At 40.1% G+C, this 20,258-nt stretch overlaps 2 long non-coding RNA genes across 4 annotated transcripts in view; one reads left to right on the top strand and one right to left on the bottom strand.

Moving 5' to 3' along the window:
* The window catches only part of LOC133210129 (uncharacterized), a 39,814-nt gene extending 23,970 nt beyond the window's left edge, over positions 1-15,844 (bottom strand). The window contains exons 1-3 of one of the 3 annotated variants that reach the window (XR_009724871.1): positions 15,727-15,844; positions 12,639-12,713; positions 10,044-10,519 (exon numbers count right to left, since the gene is read on the bottom strand). This is a non-coding gene — a long non-coding RNA (uncharacterized LOC133210129). Of the gene's footprint in view, positions 1-10,043; positions 10,520-12,638; positions 12,714-12,935; positions 13,463-15,726 lie in introns of those variants that run through there. The other 2 variants (XR_009724870.1, XR_009724869.1) reach the window with 2 other exon arrangements.
* Positions 15,845-16,019: 175 nt separating this feature from the next.
* Positions 16,020-17,133, top strand: LOC133210128 (uncharacterized). The gene is made up of 2 exons (XR_009724868.1): positions 16,020-16,375; positions 16,914-17,133. It is a non-coding gene; the product is annotated as an uncharacterized LOC133210128 (long non-coding RNA).
* Positions 17,134-20,258: the final 3,125 nt, after the last annotated feature.

The raw sequence follows: 20,258 nt of genomic DNA, 5'->3' as shown, positions 1-20,258 counted from the left end.
ATGAAATAATGACACTTCACACTCACCAAATACCATCTTACTCCTAGATCTGGTGTGTATAGCTGGGAACATGAGAAACCTACACACTGTACTACAGGAGGAGGATGGCAAGCAGCAGTGGAAAGGGAAGGTCCTTTTTTATTTGAAGATTCTTTTTCATGCTCATTTGTGACTTATTCTGTGTCCAAGAATACAGTTTTATAGTATATATTCACTCAAATGTCAACATATAAATATTCACTCAGGCATTACATGTATGTGATCTCCTCAAGTCCTCAAGTCAGATGTAGTAACAATATTATCTCAGTGTGCAAGAATAATTCATATAGCCTATTCATGCATTTGTAAAGTTATGAGAATAAGTCATAGTCTAGTGTACTTCCCAGAGGAATGCTATGGTCTTAGACTGCTATTTACTTTGAGATCTTTGCCTGAAAGGGGTTAAAATAAACCTTAGCTGGGGTTTGAAGCATATCTGTCTGGTTTGTTCAACTCTGCTCTTTCAGGTAATGTAAGAAAAAGGGCCATAATCCATTTATGGAATGTATTTCAACAGATTTTTTTATTAAAACACTTCTCAAGTCTGACTGGCGCTACTTAGTGGCCCTGGTGATGTTCCTATTACATTAAGAATGTGAGAACAGATGCACCAGGTCAGAAAAAAAGGTTTGTCATGTCCAGTGTGCTGTCATGAGAGTGTCGTCAGGGACACTTAGGGGAAAAAAAAAAAAGTGTCAGGAAAGGATAAGTTTAAAAAAATACTGGTTAGCTAACACATCCCGACTTCAGTGCTAGAAGTACCTAGTTTAATGTATAGATCTCAGTTGGGTTTTTATTATGTTGCTTATTCAGAATGGTGTGAAACAATAGTCTGTACCATCCCTGCTGCTTTCACTCCTGATGACCTCACTAGTGCATTAGCTAAAGTGCATGTATCTTAACATAATTGCTTTCCTCTCTCTGTGGAAATAACTGCAAAATAACTAAGGGTCAGGTCACATCAACTATAAGTGATCAACGCACCCCCACAATGGAAGAAGGCTCAGAGGAGATGCAAAGACATGCTCATGAAGTTTAGGGAAGAACACAAGGAGTGACCACAGCTGTTGTGAAGAAAGTAGAGCTTACCCCAGCACAAAGGGGGTATTAGGTTGTCCTCTGGTTTAGATAAATGGATCAAATATTATTGTAAATGGCCTTCCAAGAGTTAATAAAAAAAGTGTGAATGTCTTCCTAAGCCAGCCAGATCATCATATGGGAAATGTACAAGTGGCTCAGCCTAACTTATATGAAAACTGAGCTGCCAACAAAATGACCTCTGAAGAGACAGGAAGTTTGAGTTGCCTTCAGTCCATTTGCTCCTTTTCAGTGACTGGGGATACCCAGCAGCAGCATATAAAGACTGGTAACAAAAATAATATTTTTATTGCTACTTGACCATATATTGCAATTGCTTTATTATCCTTGTGTTGCCATTTCAGTATAATGCTGTATCACTCCACTGAATCAAAATCCCATGTAATGTCAAAGTATCTTAAAATAAGTGAATTTTGTCTTAAAACATGAAAATGCTTAAAATGTTTAAAATGTAACATTTTAAACATGAATATGTTTATAATGTTAAAATATCCACTTAGTTCAATATGACAGAGGCAAAACTAATTTTTATCATTTTGATTTGAAACATCTTCTAATTAAATTGAAACACATGCATTCCAAAATTGTAAATCTCATGAAGGAAGCAATCATGTATGGATACAGCTAGCAAGGATAGCAATAAGATTAAATTATGAGGAAATGCAGTTTGAATGTCAGAATAAAAATCTTCATGGTTAGATTTGCAACATTATGGAATAGCTTCTGAAGAGAAAGTGAAGATTTTCCTGTTGTATTTTCCTGCAAAGATTTTCCTTGGCATTTGAAACTCCACCAGCAAAACCACTAGGACCACACAAAAGGAGTTTGTCTATCTCTGTTTTAAATAGCGTGTAATTTACAAGTCTTTGGTTTTCTTGTTACTGATGTCTTTACTATTTCCTACTTTTAAAGACAAAGAAAGTTGAGAATATGATTTATGTTACTAAATGGGAAATATACATATTTTCAAGTGGCAAAATCAGGCTGCGGTGATCTAACTAATGCAGAATGAAAAAACACTGAGTAAAATGCAGTTTACTCATTGTTCAGATTAGTATAAAGATGGAGGTCCCAGAGGAATAAAGCAAGGAGATAGCGTTCTTAAAGACTGTGCTAGTCAATTTGAAAGAAAGCAGAATTCATGATAGGGGAGGAGGAAAAAAATAAAAAAAGAAAATGTATGAAAGAAATTCTTGTAGGATGCAGTTATTGCCTGAGGAACACAGAAGTGCTAAAATATGTAAAACTACAAAAACAAGGTGCACAGAAAGGCTACTGACTCATACATTTAGTCTTTCCAAAATTTTGAATGTATTCCTGCTAGAGGGGAACACATGCTAGTTCAGTGAATAAAGAATCTGATATTCTTCCGTATGATGCTTGAGTGGATTAAAATGTAGCAAATCTTTCATTTATGCTACTCCTATTTAATGGACAAGTAATGAAATAGAGAAAAAATTGGTCAGTTTTGCAGACCAATAGGATAAAAGGCTTCCTTTAGAGCTGCTTTTCTCTTTAGGGTGAATAATTAAGTGCTCATGAGTCTCTTCATATGTCTGATTCAACTTTACTCTTAGAGGTAATGCATAGGCAGAGATCCCTGGTGGTGTTTGGGCAGGGTTGGACTGGGGGGAGGATATTAGGGACTGTAGTGACAGGACAAGGGGTAATGGGTTAAAACTTAAACAGGAGAAGTTCAGATTAGATATAAGAAAGAAGTTCTTTACTGTGAGGGTGGTGAGGTACTGGAATGGGTTGCCCAGGGAGGTTGTGAATGCTCCATCCCTGGCAGTGCTCAAGGCCAGGTTGGACAGAACCTTGGGTGACATGGTTTAGTGTAAGGTCTCCCTTACCATAGCAGGGGGGGCTGGAACTAGATAATCTTAAGGTCCTTTCCAATCCTAACTATTCTATGATTCTATGTAGGTAGAGAAATACTTATCTGTGAGAAGCATGAGAATCTCTTACCTTTTATTTGGCTTGCTGAGTCCATTTGCATTCAGTTCCAGTATCCACACCAAAATATGCTGAAAATTATGGAATTGTTCCATGAAGAACTGCAACAATGAATGGAAAACTGAAAAGCTGGTTACTACTGATCTCCTAGAACCACTCAATTGGTCCAGTTTATCAAAGAGATTTTTCAGAAGGAAACATAAGAATCAGTTAGAAGAGATACAAAATCAGAGCACTTCTACACAGCAGACAAAGGCTAGATGAACGCAAAAGGGATAAAGGCTCTGCAAATTTGATCCAGTTGTGGAACAACTAGTTTTATGGTATCACCAGGTTACAGCTGTCCAAGGGTATCAGACTGTCGATTCCTCGAAATTTTTAAATCCAAGACTAGACATGATTTGAGGTGAGAGACTCTTCAGCAATCACATAGCCAAATGGAGTGAATTTATACGGATAACTAATATTTAAGATTGGATGCATTATTACAACAGTCCTTTCTAGCATTTACAATTCTGAGTCTAAAAGTAATTAATTTTTTTTTAATTGAATGCTTTTCATCCAAGGGATTTTAAGTGCTTAACAAACACTAATAAATTAAACTCCTCAACATTTGAAAAAAGTAGGTAATTACTACTAACTGCTTCGCAGATACGTAAGCTGTGGATCAGTGAGATTAAATTATTTGTCAAAGGTCATGCAACAAGCAAATATCAGATCTGGACTCCTGGAAAATCTAAGGTTTGAGTACTCTTCTAACTATGATAAATGTATTACATTCTGGATAGAACAATGTTGATCTTTTAATTTCTTAGCAGTGAGGTGGCATTAAGTAAGTATCTGCAATGATAAAGAAAAACATCTGAAGAGAGTAGGTGATGGAGTGCTGGTCCAATAAGCTGAAAGGTAAAAAGATAGCAACAAGATAGTACAGTTTATTTAACAAAACCACCTGATGATATTAATAAGTATTGGGGTGAAGTGTTTTTTTCTTTGTCTAAAAAAGATTGTAAAGACTTTAAAAGGTACTATTTCTTAAAGCTACTCAGAACAGACAGCATGCTCTGACTTTCCACTCCCTATCTGATTAAATACAGCTTGGTGCTGCCTGGTATCAGCATGCAGGGTGTTCTTAAATCCTGGCCTGGATTGTGCTACATTAAGCTGGGCAAAATTCTCACTAAAGTCAGCAGTAAAAGTCTTCCACACTTCAGTGTTTTAATTTGTGTCACTCCAAACTTTCAGTCCAAATTAGAGTTTGCACTGCTATTACATTTTATTTCTCCCCTTATGCTTGCCTGGGGAATAATTCCTCTCTTTTGCTTGCAGCATCCTATTAAATTGGCCCACAGAGAACCTGTGAAAATGGAATGAAAACTCAAAGGCATGACTTTTGCGGTGATTTCTCTGCAGCAAACTTCCTGAGCTGAGGATCTTGGTCCTAGTGCTGTCCCTGACAGAAAAGTATTTTGGGCACCACTGCCAGTATAATAGTATCCCACAGTTTTGGTTTCTTAATTGGGAGACTCCTACAGAAATCATGATAGTGTTAGGCAAATCTTCCTGTTGACTATTAAAGAACAGCTGAGGAAAACACACAAAAAGGAACTGTAGGTTTCAGAACTACAATATCACAATGTTGTATTTGTGGGTAACAGCCTGTTGAGTGAGTAGTGATTTTTAAGCCACAGCTATCTCTAACTTCAAAGACCTACAGAAAAGTCACAGCAACAGACTTGAAACAGATGTTCCTAGAAAAGCACCAAACTCAAACACCTCAGACTTACCAGGAAAAAAATAGAAAAAAAAAAACCCCACCAAACGACACCACTTTAAATATAGCATTTTATAGCTGTTGTTCCTGCAGGGCCAGTCATGCTTCGGGGTGGATTGTCAAGTGGTGATTCTTAGAAATACAAGAATTCAACACAGGAAAGCATCTTCTAGGACTGAGACCGTGAATTCAACACCTTGCTATGGTAGGCAACTTTGCCTCATATCACTGCTTGAATAACCATGGGCTAGTTCATCACTGCTAGGTTGTTATGACTTCTATGCCTGCTTGAATCATCTGTTTGCATATGTCAAGTAAAAATGCTAATATAGGACTGAATGCAATGCATTGTTTCATTCTAACTCACGTTCAGCCTCATATATTTTCCTTTGCTTACAACCAACTATATTTTCCATATATTCTCCTGCATACTCCTTGACTAAGCAAGATCTATCTTCATACCTGCAGAATGCAACAAATCAAAGAATTTTCTTTCATACTTTGGAGAGAAATTTGCAAGCTTCTGAGATCCATGAAAATATATAACTTTTTTTCCTGTTAGCTGCAAATAAAACACAACTATGTTAGGAGATCTGGCACAGTATTCTGAAATTGAACACCACTGAATTGCATACTGCAGATAGTCTGATGCTGTTAGGTTACTTACTTTGAGTGAAATCCAGATCTCACTGACATTCAGGAGTGATTTTGCCTCTATCTTTCTAAGCAGACCAAATGAACTCCAACTTTAAAAAGTCTAGGCCCATACACACAACTGAGAAGTTATTGGCAAGCCAGGCTGAATACTTTCAACCAGTTGTTATGCATATGCAGTCCAAACAATAGTATATTGTGTATGTGGAAACGCTGTGCAAGTCTGAGCTCTTTACTGCTTCTGTGTCTTTTGATGTTAAGCAGCCACTTCTTTTAAAACCTATGCTACTAAATTACAGACTGTTCTTACAAATCAGTAACAAAAGCAAAGAGAATCTAGAGAATATCAAGGTAATACAAGTGCAGCTACACCTGTCAAATGTAACCTGACTTGCTTTTTATGTGCTGTTGCTTAAATGAGTGTAAGAAAAACAGATAAATAACAGCAGATGAGGAAAAGGGCAAAGGACAATAGAAGTATCTTGGGAAAACAATACAACAAAGCATCTGTTTTTTTTCAGGTCTCTAAATGGCTGACATGCAGAGTACAGTTCTTTTCCAACCTTTTTTCTTTTAATGCTTCCAAATAGCTTAAATATATTCCATCTATGCTTAGAGAAAATAATGAACTGACGAATAGATGATACTTTGAAGGGATTAACTGTTTGCTGCAGAAGAAACTTGATCAACTGCAAAATAACCTAAAAACTGAGTGAACTTATTATTCACAGATCCTGTCCAACAGAAAAGCAATATAGTCAAAATTAAGTAGTCTTTCTTTGAAAATTGTAGTGATTTTGATAAACAGTGCTGTCAAAGCAACAAACGTGAATGCCACAAACTAGATCATTCACTTTCATGTGAGGTTTACAAGGTTTCTTGTGAGAATACTTCATAGTTAAAGTATGTCGTTCTTGGGGATCACACAAGCATTTCATTTTTGTTTTGGCATTGGGCCCATTGTGTTTATGAGGTTCTTTGGAGAAGTGGAATTGATTACCATAAAGGAAAAAATGAGAATTATTTATTTTAAACCATGATTATAACCTTTCAAGATTTTTCAGAAAAAAAACCTATGCTTTCTTCTAGATATATATGAATAAAAGGGGACTTTGCTGGAAAAAAAAAAAAAAAGCTTTAGAGTTCCATATTTAGCCTATCAATATCAGGCTTTACATTGTAGGCTTATTTATCATGCTATAGTGATATCCTTTGCTGTTTTGCCAGTTACGCTAAATACCATGTCCTACATTTTCTTGATCTACAATACACAGTATTTTTGTTGGCAACCAGAAGACTGCAGGTAAAACTTCAACTCAGTTGAGTATTTTCATTTTTTTTACATAAACTTTTAAATTATTAATGAAAATTTAATAAACTTTTTATTAATCTTGATTTCTCATCTATCACATTTTTAAATTTACACTACAAATACAAGCATACCTTTAGGACTTCTGCAAAAGTCCTAAAGACTATGCAGTGGAGCATGGACTTACAGGTACAAGCCATGCAAGTGAAACTTTGCTGTGGCAGGTCTGCATGATACTGGCAGAACTGTGTGATGTGTGTTGCTATAGCTTTTGTCCTAAGTGATTTGCAAGCCACGCTTTCTGATAATTTTTATGGATTCTGGGCACAATCAGTTATATTTTATAGTGAAAGACTAATTTTCTTTTACTGTAACTTGTGGGAGATTTAGGCACTGTAGGCCTAATCTTGTTTAGTCCCATAAAGCTCTAGGCTAGGCATCCTTTACTGCACCAGAAATACTGAAAAATGGATATGCTCAATGTATGACAGTCTCAATTGGTGCATTCCAGGAGCAGGGAGTTTAAGTGAACACTACTATACAGAAGCTGCAATGTTAGCAGTGTAATGTGAGCAAAGAACATCCATTCTGCTGCTTACTAGGTGTTTTGGTTTAAGCCCAGCCAGTAACTCAAATCATGCAGACAAACATGAAATTTACCTCAGGGATCTATGGCAATAAACTTGATAAAGTTCTGATACTCTAATACATATTAAATGAATGTTAAATGAATGTGAAATCGGTTAAATCCTAAGTCACCTGGTAATAAAAAAAATCCAATGTGATTGTTGACCCCATACGTCAAGTGTCATATTCTGTTCAATTTGTCTGGGATTTTTTCCCTTATCCTTTTTCCTCTCCACTGCCTTGCTCAGAGAAGACACAGCAATATTTGCACAGCAGAAAATATCAATTTTCACTCAAAATGAAAAACTTGTTACTGTTGTGCTGGCAAATCTGTTGATTTCAACATTAGCCTTTAAAGTAACTCAGTTGTCTACATTCCATTTTATACCATATGCCTGTTGACAAAGGATTTCAGAAGTATAAAATGCAGGTTTTTTTGTTTATGCAGGAATGCTAAATGCTCTAGTGCAAAGAATATACAGTGGATTTTACTAGATATTGACGACCTCTTATAAAGAAAAGATCTGTTTATGAATTCATTATCATATTTTCACACTTTTATGATATATCAGTAATTGTTTGATTCTTGATTTTGGCATTTCCTCTCCTCAACTGTAAGACAATGTTATATTTCAGAACTGTTCTTCAGTCATCTGGTAGCTAGATTCTACTATCTATTTCCTCTGCTTTCTTCACTTTGAAATGTAAGTTTTATATAATCAGTTCTGAGAATACCTTTCCAATGTCAAATATAAGATGCATGTCTTTGGAGTGCATATGGCAAAAGTCCAAAATGAAGAACAGTAAAAAGCGAATGATGCCAAAAATATATGAAATTAATTTCTTAACTGTACAGGTCTTCTGTAACTTCAATTTCTAAAAGTAACATTTTAATGAACAATTTTCATTAAGCCCTGCAGTCTGTACAAAAGTTAAGCTGAGATGGAACATGTTAAAAAAACAAAACCAAAAACAAACAACCCCTCTCCCCCAAACCATAATGAAACAAGAAGGATAATGAGTGCCAAAAGAGACAATGTCAAAATCTAGGTTTTTGACATTATCATCCAAGAAAATAAAATTCTTGCATTTTCTACTCTAATGATACAATGCTTTGCAAGGCTATGGCATGGCTGGTAAGGTGAATAGCATTCACTCAAAACTGGCACAAAGCAGACTATGTCATTCATACTTTTGCAATGTTTTCATAAATTCGCTCTCAGCTACATCCACAGCAATTTCACTGACAATGACACTATAATCAAAGTCCTGCTAAGCAGGCTTAAAATTTTTTAACCTGATTCCTTTTCAGCTTCTGGCTTTCCATGACAATTATCAGACTGCCATTTGTCAAGCTGATGCCTGTTTTGTTGGCATAGTTCACACATGGCAGCTAATTCTGCTGGGTTCTTGTTTGGCTGAGTCTAATCTCTTGGAATTGAAGAGTCAGCCAGACTCGGTGTACCGTATACAATGGAAAAGGCTGCTTATGAAAACTACCAGAGAAGCACTATGTTAGTGGACCCTGATAAAGAAGATTAAGAATATGTTCTCCTAGTCCCTTCTCTCATGGTCCTGACTTGAAAGTTGTTGGTTAGTTGCTCTCTAAAATGTTTTTGATAACTCTCCTCCTTCTTCTGTGTGCTGAAAATGACAGAAACATAAGTCTGCAAATGCCAGGTACTCAAGTTCAAAAACACTTAGGGTTTACTTTCAAACTCTGTTCTGCAAATTGTGTAGAAACGCATTTTTTAAGTGAACAGATCGATTTCCTTAGTCACGTGATTCTAAGAACTGCTTTTTTTCATTAAAAACTCTGTTGTAGTACAAAGAGCACAGCTAAAAACATTGTGTCTTCCATATTGCCTACAGTAAATATGTCTACAGCATTTTAACAATGAAACCTCTGAGATCTCTCTCATCCAAGTAAGATCTTCCCAGGTGCATAGCTGCACAATGAACGTCTCTAGTATTTCCTTGCTAATTGTAATAATATGAATCATTCTTGTTTCTGTTTGTTCTTTTAACCAGATAAGATTTTATCCACAACGTAAAGAACCTTGTTCCATTGCTGTAATACCAGTGCTGTACCAAAAGTTGCTCTAACAAGTAAACATCACTGGTGAGAACCTACACACGCCAGTATTCACTTGAGGTAACATTTATGCCATACTGACAGCCATCTTGAAGTCCATCACCTGCATAGACCATGTGCCTTTCATGGCATGTAAGAAACTCACTGTCAGGTCTGTTGTTTCTGCTAAGAAAGCAGCTCCTCTGCAAATGGCTCTCCAGCATGTAATGAACACAAAGTTTACATCAACAAAGGTACCCTGAAGTTTCCTAAATGGAAGGACTATCTCACATAAGTTAGCTAGCTTTGCATACAAACTTCTTAGAGCTGTCATTAGACTACAGAACTCTACCTTTTACTTGTGCTACGAATCAGAGCAACTGCCTCCAGTGCTGACAAAGCAGAGTTGTAGCATGATCTGTAATAACCTACTTTGCAGGTCTTGGTTTTTTTTTGGTTGGGTTTTGGTTTTGGGCTTTTTTTTGTTTGTTTTTTTTTTTTTTGGTGTTGGGTTTTGGTTTTTTTTTGTTTGTTTGTTTGTTTTTTTCTGCTGATTAATTTTCACTAATATGAGTAATGTGAGTTGGTGGGCGGTGCTGTGTGAGGAGGGAATGCTATCAAAGTCTAAGACCTTGTTATGCAGTGGAAGATATGCACAAGCAAGCACAGGGTTTTGCAACATATAAGAACTGTTTATGATTTTACAGCTTATGATTCATATGTAGAAAGGGCAGCAAGAATAATGGTTGCAGTTTTGCAAACTTAAATTGGAAATTATCCTGAATGTTGATTAAACTCTGAAAAGTGATAAGGGCATCTTGAGATCTCTTTTTACTCATCTAAAATGTGTTATTAAGAACAAAAATTAATAATCATGTTTACTACATAAGGCTTGAAGGCAATCAAGTACAGGATTTCCATCATGCTTCCAGATGATAACAACAGCCTACCCCTTCCTTGATTTTCTAACTTGTTTTTCTTCACTTATCTGGATATGGACAGAAAAAATTCCTGCTAGCTGCCCATCCCACACAAGTTTTAAACAAGCAACAAAGAAAAGACAGCATGCCCATAAATGAGATTATTTGCCCACTAATCAATGTATTACTACAAAAATAAGAACTACATATACCTGCAAACACCTGTTCCTGGCCATATATTATTTTGAATTCAGTATTCAGTTTTGGAGGTTTTTTGTTTGTTTGCCTGTCTCCTGTTTTTTTAACCTCTTTCTCTCTATTTCAAAGAAGAAGGTTTCTTAAGTAAACACTGATGTTCTAGACCACCAGCTGTAGTTACTCAGTGCAGAGAAAACATCCTGAAAATCTAACTTTCATCAAGAGGACTCAGAAAAAATGCGGTCTCTGTCTGGGCATTTGAGCAGCAAGCAACACAAAGTATCCTTTTAAAACATCACAAGGTCAAACAGGATTATTATTTAACTTAACTGGTTCCGATCCTGCCATGTCATCATAGGAGATGCACAGATCCTGAAATAAGAGCTTGTTCATGTAACACAATCAGCAAAAGATATATAGTTATCTGCAATACAGAGCTTTTTGCAAGAGTTAACAGCAATCTTTGGAGTAGGTTTAGTTATACTTTCCACTGTATCTGATTCCTTTTTTTTTTTTCTTATGCTTTATTTTTATAGTATAGTGCTCAACCTTTCTTGTACCTATGAGGTCAAAGTATTTGATTCTACAGTGGTAATACCCAAAATTGGAGGTTTGGTAAGATACTGGCTCTGTAATAAGTTAAGATAGAGCAATAGCTTTCAAAAGTCTTTTCAAGAGATCTTTAAATTAATGTCTTTAATTTGGACAGTATGGAAGAACTGAACTGGATGACTGGAAGGAAAGCTATACATTTACCCTAGGGCCATGGATTCTCTTGCTTTGACTTTAATGCTGGGCTATTTAAGTTATTCTTATTGACTCAATAAAAAAATCAGTGCAGTGGGTTTTACTATCTGTAAAGCCAGAAACTGTACATACGATATTGACTGGGTAGAAACAAACATTTTAATTTGGGCTTTCAAAATGATAGCATTAAAAATAACTTCACAAAGGCAAAAATTTAAAACTCCTTAAGTGTGTCAAGAAATTAGTTCCTCGTAATTAGATATTTATCAAACATGAGTGAAAGTATTTGTAAAGACAAAACCCCATGAACTTGAATGGCAGCACACTATGTCTAAGTTATTACATATATATAGATGAAACTTTGAACCATTACACTGGACTTTAAAGTAGATTTTTCTATTGTCTCAAGGGGCAGATAAGCAACCTACTTCCATTTATGTTTTTTTTTCAAATCTTCTACCTTGTAACTCATCCTATTGCAAACTTTGGGGGGGGGGGGGGAGCCAAGGGGGAACACCCCAACAAACAAACAAACAAACAAACAAACAAAAACCCCATGAAACGTCAATATGCAGCCAGGATTTTTTTTTGTTTCTTTTCAAAGTTTTCCTTAACATATTAAACTTCTGAATTTTCCAGACTAATATCCATGGTTATGTACTGAGGAAGTCTTGCTTAATTTGTGAGCTGAAGCTCTTCTGACTGCTTAGCAGACACACAGATATTGATCTGACAAATTCAAATGGAAGCAAAGCTGATACCTGTAGATAATTTTCATTAAAAACAAAACCAAAACCAAACAAAAACAGAAACAGAAAAAAAACCAAAACAAACAACAAAAAAAAACCAAACCACCAAGCAAAAAAAGCAAGCAAATTCTTAAGAAATGTATAGAAAAAGAAGTATGTTTGATTTCTGGGCAAAACAAGCCTGAAAAAGTGACTGGACGATAACCTCCCTCTCACTCTAACTTGCCTAGAATTCATTACTGTATTTTCCATTATGGCATTCCCTTTTCTTAAAAAAATACAAGGGTCTCAAAGTTACTCCTTTTGACATCTGAAATCATGAAGTTATTGAGACTCAGCACACCACAGTAAAGTAAGCATATATGTTATTTCTGGTTGCTAGACTCGAAAATGAGGGTTAGAGAAGCAAGGGAGTAGCCAGACAATTTAATAAAAGGAACATTAAGAATCTTCATTTAATTGCTCTGTTCTAGCCAGCCAAAAATACTCACACACACAAGTAAATACTGGGTCAGGTTCATCTGCAGCCATTTCATTCTGTTCTCTTCCATAAGATTATTTCTTCCTTCTATAAAAAAACAAACAAACAAAAACCCCACCAAACAAACAAACAACAACAACAACAAAAAAACCAAAAAGCCCAACAAACCAAAACACCCCAAAAACAAACCAGAAAGGCAAGTATGAAGTAAGTACATACACACACAGTCTCTCACAGGTGAATGTATCCAAGACGGAAAAAATACCATTGGGTTAGAGATATCATTTAGAAAGACAGCTCTTCCCTTACTTGAGAATCTTTGCAATCAAACAGTGAATACACTTCTCTATAAAGAATTCAGTGATTCTCTCTAACAGTATTATTTATAGCTTTGGTACCTACTCCTCTCATATGGAAATTACTCTAAGTTTTGCTCTGTATTACTCTTTGACAGCTTACAGTATCAGCAATTACTGTAAAACATGAGAGAATTTATAATGATTAACCATTCTGTTCAGTTATTAATTTTCAGCACTTGAAGCTGAGATGGCTTCTAAGTCATTTTTCAGCAACATATTTATGGGATCAGAGAGTGATTAAAAATATAAGAAAGTGCGATGCTTTCAAGTTCCTGAAAAACATATTTCTAGGGATATCACCGATAAACAAAAAAAGCTGTATTTTTGTGCAGTCCTTTTAAACAAAACACTAAAGATTATTTAAACACATACCAACTAGAGGATTATATGTTTTTCTGCCCAAATACCTTTAATCAAATTCCTCTGAAATGTTAACACACATGATTTAAAGATAAACATTTTCACAAGACTTAGACAAAAAAAGTTTTGAAATGCAGCTATATTCTTTACTGATTTGCAAATCATATTCATTTTCCCAGAAAAGTCGTTCCTTAATTCTCCATGTTCTAACAACAGGTGGGAAAAAAAAAAAAAAGAAAAAAGAAAAAAAAAAGGCAAGCATGGGATTTGCTTGTTTAACTGATGAAAATCATTGGAGTTTATGTCAGAAAAAGCTGGATTGGGCCCCTGTAGTTAGTTTTACTTCTGAAGCACTGCTCAAATTTATAAAAGAGAAAAATCATACACAAAAACTATAGGAAAAAAATGTGGATGTATCTTTTCTGTGTTTCATGGGTGCTGAAGTACCTTTGAATGGCAAAGGAAATCGCTTAAATTATTGTAACAATACTACCTACATTGGTAATGGCAGAAGTCATTTGTATCCGCACAAGATATTAAGTATTGCTGAAGAGTGGTAGAAATACAGCGTGTATTTTTAAGGGAAATCAGCAGAGAAATAAAAGGTACAGATTTATCACTTATCCCTGAGACAAGTCTTAAGCTGAGCTCAGTTTCATTATTTTGAGGTACATGATTAATTGATACACTGAAATTCCTTGCAACTACCGAGAAAGTAGGTGTACACCGTACGTTAAAGACTCCTTTACACAGTGGAGCTCGAGATACAGCAGCCACAGAAGCTTATCAGAGGCAGTTTCACTTACTGTGCCCTACATACTATTTTTTTCCTGAAGACTTTCTCAAAATGGTTTAACTGATGTTGAATCACTTGTTAATGGTCTTTACCTTTCTGCCAAATTAAGGCTAATGCCAGAGGCCATAGGTATACAGAAGCAGTTTACAACTATGACATCAATAATTGTTTAATCATGTAATCATGGAAATGGAGAGTGGAATAGATGCTGACATGCTTCTGGGTGTTGGGTATTTGACAGGTTCACACAAATTCAGTCTGATGTAACAAAAAGCTCACCCTCTGTTCATTAATGTATTGCTTTTTTTTTTTTACTTGCAGAATCAATTTACTTCATATTTTGAGTCCAAAGGATTTATGTCTTTGTATTGTTTATAAACTAATAAGATGCAGCCACCTACAGCATGCTTGCTACGTAAAGCAGGAGAAGGAAAAGATATCTTCCTGCTATAGTTAGTTCTTTCTGGAGTGGTTTGGGTTTTTTTTTTTGTTATTAATAGTTTGAGTCGTTTTGCACAGCTTTGTGTTAAACAAACCCCAGACCACCACAAACAACGAGTTCCCCTCCCCCCCCAAAAGACCAACCAAAGCCAAAAAAAAAAAACCCACACCCAAAGAACCAACAAAAAAACCAAAAACAAACAAACAAAAAAACCCCCCCACAAGTACTACATCTCTGCAAGTATATATATATATATACTTATATACTAGATTAAGCTCTGACTTCACTATTAAAAGGTGCTTTAAGTTGTACAAAACAACCCCTCATTCTTTTCCTGTGATAATTCTCACAAGGCACGAACAAAGGGAAAAAAAAAAAAAAATTATTAAGTTTTTTTTACAAATGTGCCTGAGGAGATTCTTCTGAGGTAAAAAAAAAAAAAAAAAAAAAAGTTAATTATTCTGCCTTCTGTAATGGTAGTGACTTCCACATGTCTGTTGGTGCCGGGAGAAAAAGACTAAGGAGACATTAGATGTGCCCATTCCTATTTAAAGAACTCAGTTCAAAGATAGGAAAAAAAAAAAAAAAAAAAGAAAAACAAAAACCACTGTTTTGTTTGGGGTTTTTTAAATGAAAAGGAACGAAAAAAAGTTCGGTTTTATGGTGCCTGTAATACCTGAAGTATTCAGCTGATGTACTTTGAATCCTAGTGAGGCTAACCCATAGACATCAACACGTTAAAAACAAGCCTAAAGGAGACCACAGGGAGACGAAATTTAGCCAAGTTTTTAGGCCTTTGATAATTAAGATTTGCAAATCGTACAGATCCTTCGATAATACATATATAGATTAAAAAAAAATAAACCAAGGGATTGATTCGAGGAGAGGAGAGAGACGCAGCGGGACGCAGAGGAGCGGAGCTCGGAGGACAGCACGGGGGAGGGGAAAAGCACACGGGAGCGCGGAAAAGCACACGGGAGCGCGGAAGAGCCCCGTGTGCCGCCAGCCTCGACCGCTAGGGGGAGTTGGGGCGCTTCCGATGGCGGCGAGGCGGGAGGAGCGGGCGGTGCAGTCCCCAGGCCCCGGCCGCCGTCACCCCGGCAACGCGGCGGGGCGGAGCCTGCTGCGGCGGGAGCCGCTCACCTGCTCGCGCTGCGCTGTGCTGTTGTCCGCGGCCGGGGCCGCCTCCCGCTCCTGCTCTGGTGCGGTGTCTCCGGCTCCCGCAAGAGGGGTGACCGGCCGCTGGTGCCGCCCTGCGGGGGGGTCAGTGGGGAAGGAGTTTTGTTTTACGGCTGCGTTTCTCGCCGCAGCGTTCTGCATAGCAGAAGGAAACTCATCCGCACACAGCCCGCTTAAAACCCCATTGCGGCGTCCGGCGCTAAAACGGTTACCTTCAGCAGCAAGGGCTGCAGAGGAACCACTCCGACGTCTCAGTAATTCAATTAGTCAGGTTTCTAGAAGGTGGAGTTGGGTGTTTTTTTTGGCATGGAGGGGGAGGAGAAGCCTGGGACAACGCCTCCTTTCTCGTGTTTCGAGCCAATGGCGTCGATGTATTAAAAAAAAAAAAAAAAGAAAAAAATCCCAATCTGTAAGCAAACAGCAGGCTGTGCGCTGAGTGGCTGCGCGGGCTGACCCCCCCTTCCACAAGTAAACTGCATGCAAAAACCCCACATGATCGAGCAGCAGCGCTCGTGCTCCGGGCCGGCAGCCCGCACCTCCACCTCCTCCTCGCCTCCTTCCCTCCAGCACACCGTCGCCAGCTCCCGCCTCGGATACACGCGCGTGCATGTATGTATGCGTGCGTACCTCCGCGCACCGCGTTCCGCCCGCTGCGGCTGCCTCGGCTGCGCACACGCGTGCACCTCTGCAGCGCAGCGCGCCAGTCTCCGAGCGGTTCCAGGTTGCTGATGTCGGATTTACACGCAGTGAAGGGACCGGTCATTGCAAAAGGGGGCGTGACTGCTTAAAGGGGGGTTTGCCCCCTCCCATAAAGCAATTTTTTTTCTCTTTTTTTTTTTTTTCTCCCAAGACTGACTTTTGTCCCTCCAATCCTCGTAGCTCCTTATGATCCCTCCCTGCCTGCCGCCGCATTCAAGTTTATTTATTTGCCTGCTGGCGTGGTGTATTTTTCCTCGCTGCTCTTGCTGTTGCTTCAGAGGGAAAAGGGGAGCAGCTGTTGGGCAAGACCGAGAAGAAGAACTGGGTTTCTTCCCCTCCACAGCTCTCCCCCCCCCCCCCCCCCGCGATCTCCTTATGTAGTCATCTGAGGGGTGGATTCTTTCTCTCACCCCCTCCCTGCTCTTTCAAACTGTTTTGTCCTTCCGCAGAAGTTCATGTTCCTGGACTGGACCCTGCTTTATCACAGAAAGGTTCCGGGAGACTGAAGGAGGAGATTTCCGCACGCCGCCGTATCGCTCCGTTCGTACCCCTAGCAGGAGAGGCGAGCCAAGACCAGCACCATCAGAGAGAGGAGTTTGCAGGCTTGATTTTCTACTCCGAGGTTCTGCTTCTTTTCCACGCCCTCTCATAAAACAGATTTTTAAATTTCCATCTCCTTGGCTTCCACGCCGCAGTATTTCTTGGATTGGCCGTTCTTTTTTTTTTTTTTTTTTTTCCCTACCCCACTCCTTTTTTTTCCTTCCTTTTTTTTTTTTTTTCTTTCCCTTCCGCCTTCGCTGTTGCTCAGCCCTTGGTGCATCCACCGCCCAGGAACAGGAAGGACAAGAAACCACTCCACGAAGTCTGCAAGACGCGCTCTGTGCTGCAGAACAGGCTCCCCAACTCCATCAGCGCAGCAAACAAACTCCTCAGGGCTTTCGCTTCGCTCACCCTCTCCCTCCCCCCCCCCTTTTTTTTTCTTCTTTTTTCCTCTTTTTTTAAATTTTATTGTTTGTTTTTAATTTGGTGAGGGGCAGGAAGGAAAACATAAACTTTGTACTTTTAAGATCTGCTGGTACTTCTCGCCCCTCTGCCAGCCTTTAATACACTGCCAGGACCCCCCCTGGGCTTGCAGGGTAAAGATCTCCTTCCCTTTCCTTCCTCCCCTCTCTCTTACCCGCTCTCTCGCTCGCTCGCTCCCCCTGAGCGTCCCCCGAGCCGCGGGGCCGCTCGCAAGGGGCTGAGGAGCGGCGCTTCTTGGCCCGCCTCGCCGGCGGCCCGGTGTATGTCGTGGCGCGGGTTCCGTGCGGGACTCCCGGTGAATGAGCACCGCCCGCCTCTTGCCGCCGCCGCCGCCTGCCTTGGCCCCCACTATCCCCCGCAGGGGTGAGGCTCCCTGAGGGACCGCGGATCGCGCTTCCCTGACGGCTGCACGTCTGCGGCGGCGGGCGCTCGGTGCGGAGCCGGCCCTCCTTTTGCACACCGCTTTTTATTTATTCACCCCGTCGCCTCCAGCGCCCCGGCTCGGTCCCGTGTGCGCCCTCCCCGCTTGCTTTTAGTTTTGCTTGTTTTTATCACCCCGTCTTTCTCCATCTCTCCGCATCCCGCCTCGCCGCGATGCCGCACGTGGAGATGCTGCTGCTGGCGGCCGCGGCGCTGTGGGTGTGCGTGCGCGGGCAGGAGCCCGGCGCCAAGGCGGTGGCCGACCGCTACGCCGTGTACTGGAACAGCACCAACCCCAGGTACGCGGGGCGGGCGCGGAGCGAGCAGAAACTGCCCCAGCTGGAAGCCGGGGAAAGGAAACTTTATTTTTAGGAGGGTCCTAGATACAGGCAGCGACGGGGGGAAGGAGGACGGAGGCGGTGGCATTTTTCTTCTCTGTGCTCCCGTCACTTTCTCCGGGCTCGGCAGGCACCGGGCGGATGCGGCTCCGGTGCGCCGTGGCCAGCGGGAACACAGGCGCCTCCGGGAATTGGGGCGGAATGAGGGGACGCGGGCGGCGGCCGCCCTCCGGCGGGCTGCTGCCTCAGGCGAGGCGCATTCCCGACGCAGGGGTCTCCTTTCCCGGCGGGACGGAACATAGCGGGGCGGCCGGCCGCGGCTTCGCTGCAGCCGCTGCCGGGTTCGCTGTCAGCTGCGGCGGAGGGGTGTCTTTCCCCTGGCCCTGCCCTGCCTTGCCCTGCCCTGCCCGGCCGGCGGGGGGCTCTCCCGGTCAGGCTGAGGTACCCGTGAGCGGCGAATTAGGTACGGAGCCAGGGGCCGGGACTGACGGCTCTCGGCCGGTGTCCCCGGCGGGGTGAGCGGTGCTGCAGAGCCTCCCCGCACACGGGCTCGCTGGAGGGTTTCCGACAGCAGGCTTAGCACGCGGTTCATCGAGCCTTCTGCTGAAAACGGAGGCTTTATTAATTTTTTTCTGGAGTTTTCCCTCATGTTTAGCATCAGAAATTTTCAGTCCTGCTCCAAATGGTATCCATGTGTTTGCATAAAGGGCCACCTGGGTATTATATTTTCCCTTGTTAAAGTGCTTGTGAGCAAACTCACCTTTTTTTTTTAATATAACTCTCGCCACCCCCCCGAGAGAAAAAACGCCAAATCCACACCCCCCCCACCCCCCCCACCCCCCGTCTAGCTAGTCTGAGTAAATCTGGGGACATTTTATCTTAGTTTATCTCTTTTTTACACTTCTGATACTGCTGTTTGGTTTGAGATTAGTACATTGATTTTTGTCACAGGTCATGTTTTTTAATAGATCTGTGTTGCCTGCAGAAAACTACTCTACTAGGGTATTCCAGGGTAGCTTCAAAATAGGTGATGCAGAAGTTAACGGGCAGAATTTTCAAGTGCCCAGACTTAGCTAGTCTGCCCAGCACTTTAATGTTGTGATCCTGGTAACAACGCCCCAGTGATAAGTAGTTGACAAAGAAAGCTTGAGACAAAGATTTGTCCAAAGTAACAATCGTGCCTGGGAATGATGAGCTTTCATATTTCCAAACCCCTCTCTCTACATTTTCCTTGTTTTACACGTTACTTAAAAAAAAAAAAAAAAAATTCAGGGCAATAAGGTGAAAAGTTACATCTCACATCAAAGAACACATTTCTCAAAAAATTGCTTGTCTCTCGAAACCAGTGTTTTTTATGTTCCTCTTAAGCAAAATGAAATTAACTGGTGACTGGGTGGGTGGATAAGTAAAATTCACAAATTCCACTGGGCAGAATGAGGATTGTTGAAATAGTTCTCACTAAATGCACATGTTGCTGGTGTAACAGCTAAAATACTTAAAAAATAGCACTGCATTCAAGACTTTTTCACTTCTGCTGTGTTGTGTGTGATGTGCTTGCACAGTAACTGCACATAGATAAAGGTAGTTGAAGATACAAGGAGCGCTTACCTAGTTGGTAGGTATTATGCATTGAATGGTTTTGTAAGGATTCTAGTAAATTTAATCTTAATACCATGAATGAAATTTCTTCTTAGTCCAGTATTAAACATCAGCAGACTACAAAGAAAAGGTAGTTTTGTTGCTCTTGCAAATACTAGAGAAAGAGTGAATTACATTTCTAAACCCTCTCTTAAAAACAAATTTGTCTAAATATTCACTGTGCTCTCACAGTGCAGGTATGTATTTGGACATGGTATGTTTATCTGTGAGCGCAAAATATGAGAAAGAGCAGGGTGCAGATGTATTTCTCCTTTGCTTTACACAGTGTGCCAGTTTTTGTGTGTTTTCCATGATCACTGCAGAAAAAGAGACAAACACCTGAATTGTAGGTGTAAGAGACCGAAACAAAATAAAATC

The sequence above is a fragment of the Neopsephotus bourkii genome, unplaced genomic scaffold (genome assembly GCF_033783945.1).
Source record: "Neopsephotus bourkii isolate Nb327-2 ecotype Australia unplaced genomic scaffold, CSIRO-AGI_Nbou_v1 NB_390, whole genome shotgun sequence".
Classification (NCBI taxonomy): domain Eukaryota; kingdom Metazoa; phylum Chordata; class Aves; order Psittaciformes; family Psittacidae; genus Neopsephotus; species Neopsephotus bourkii.
The sequence above is the reverse complement of the archived record's forward strand: the minus strand, read 5'-3'. Positions and strand labels throughout refer to the sequence as shown.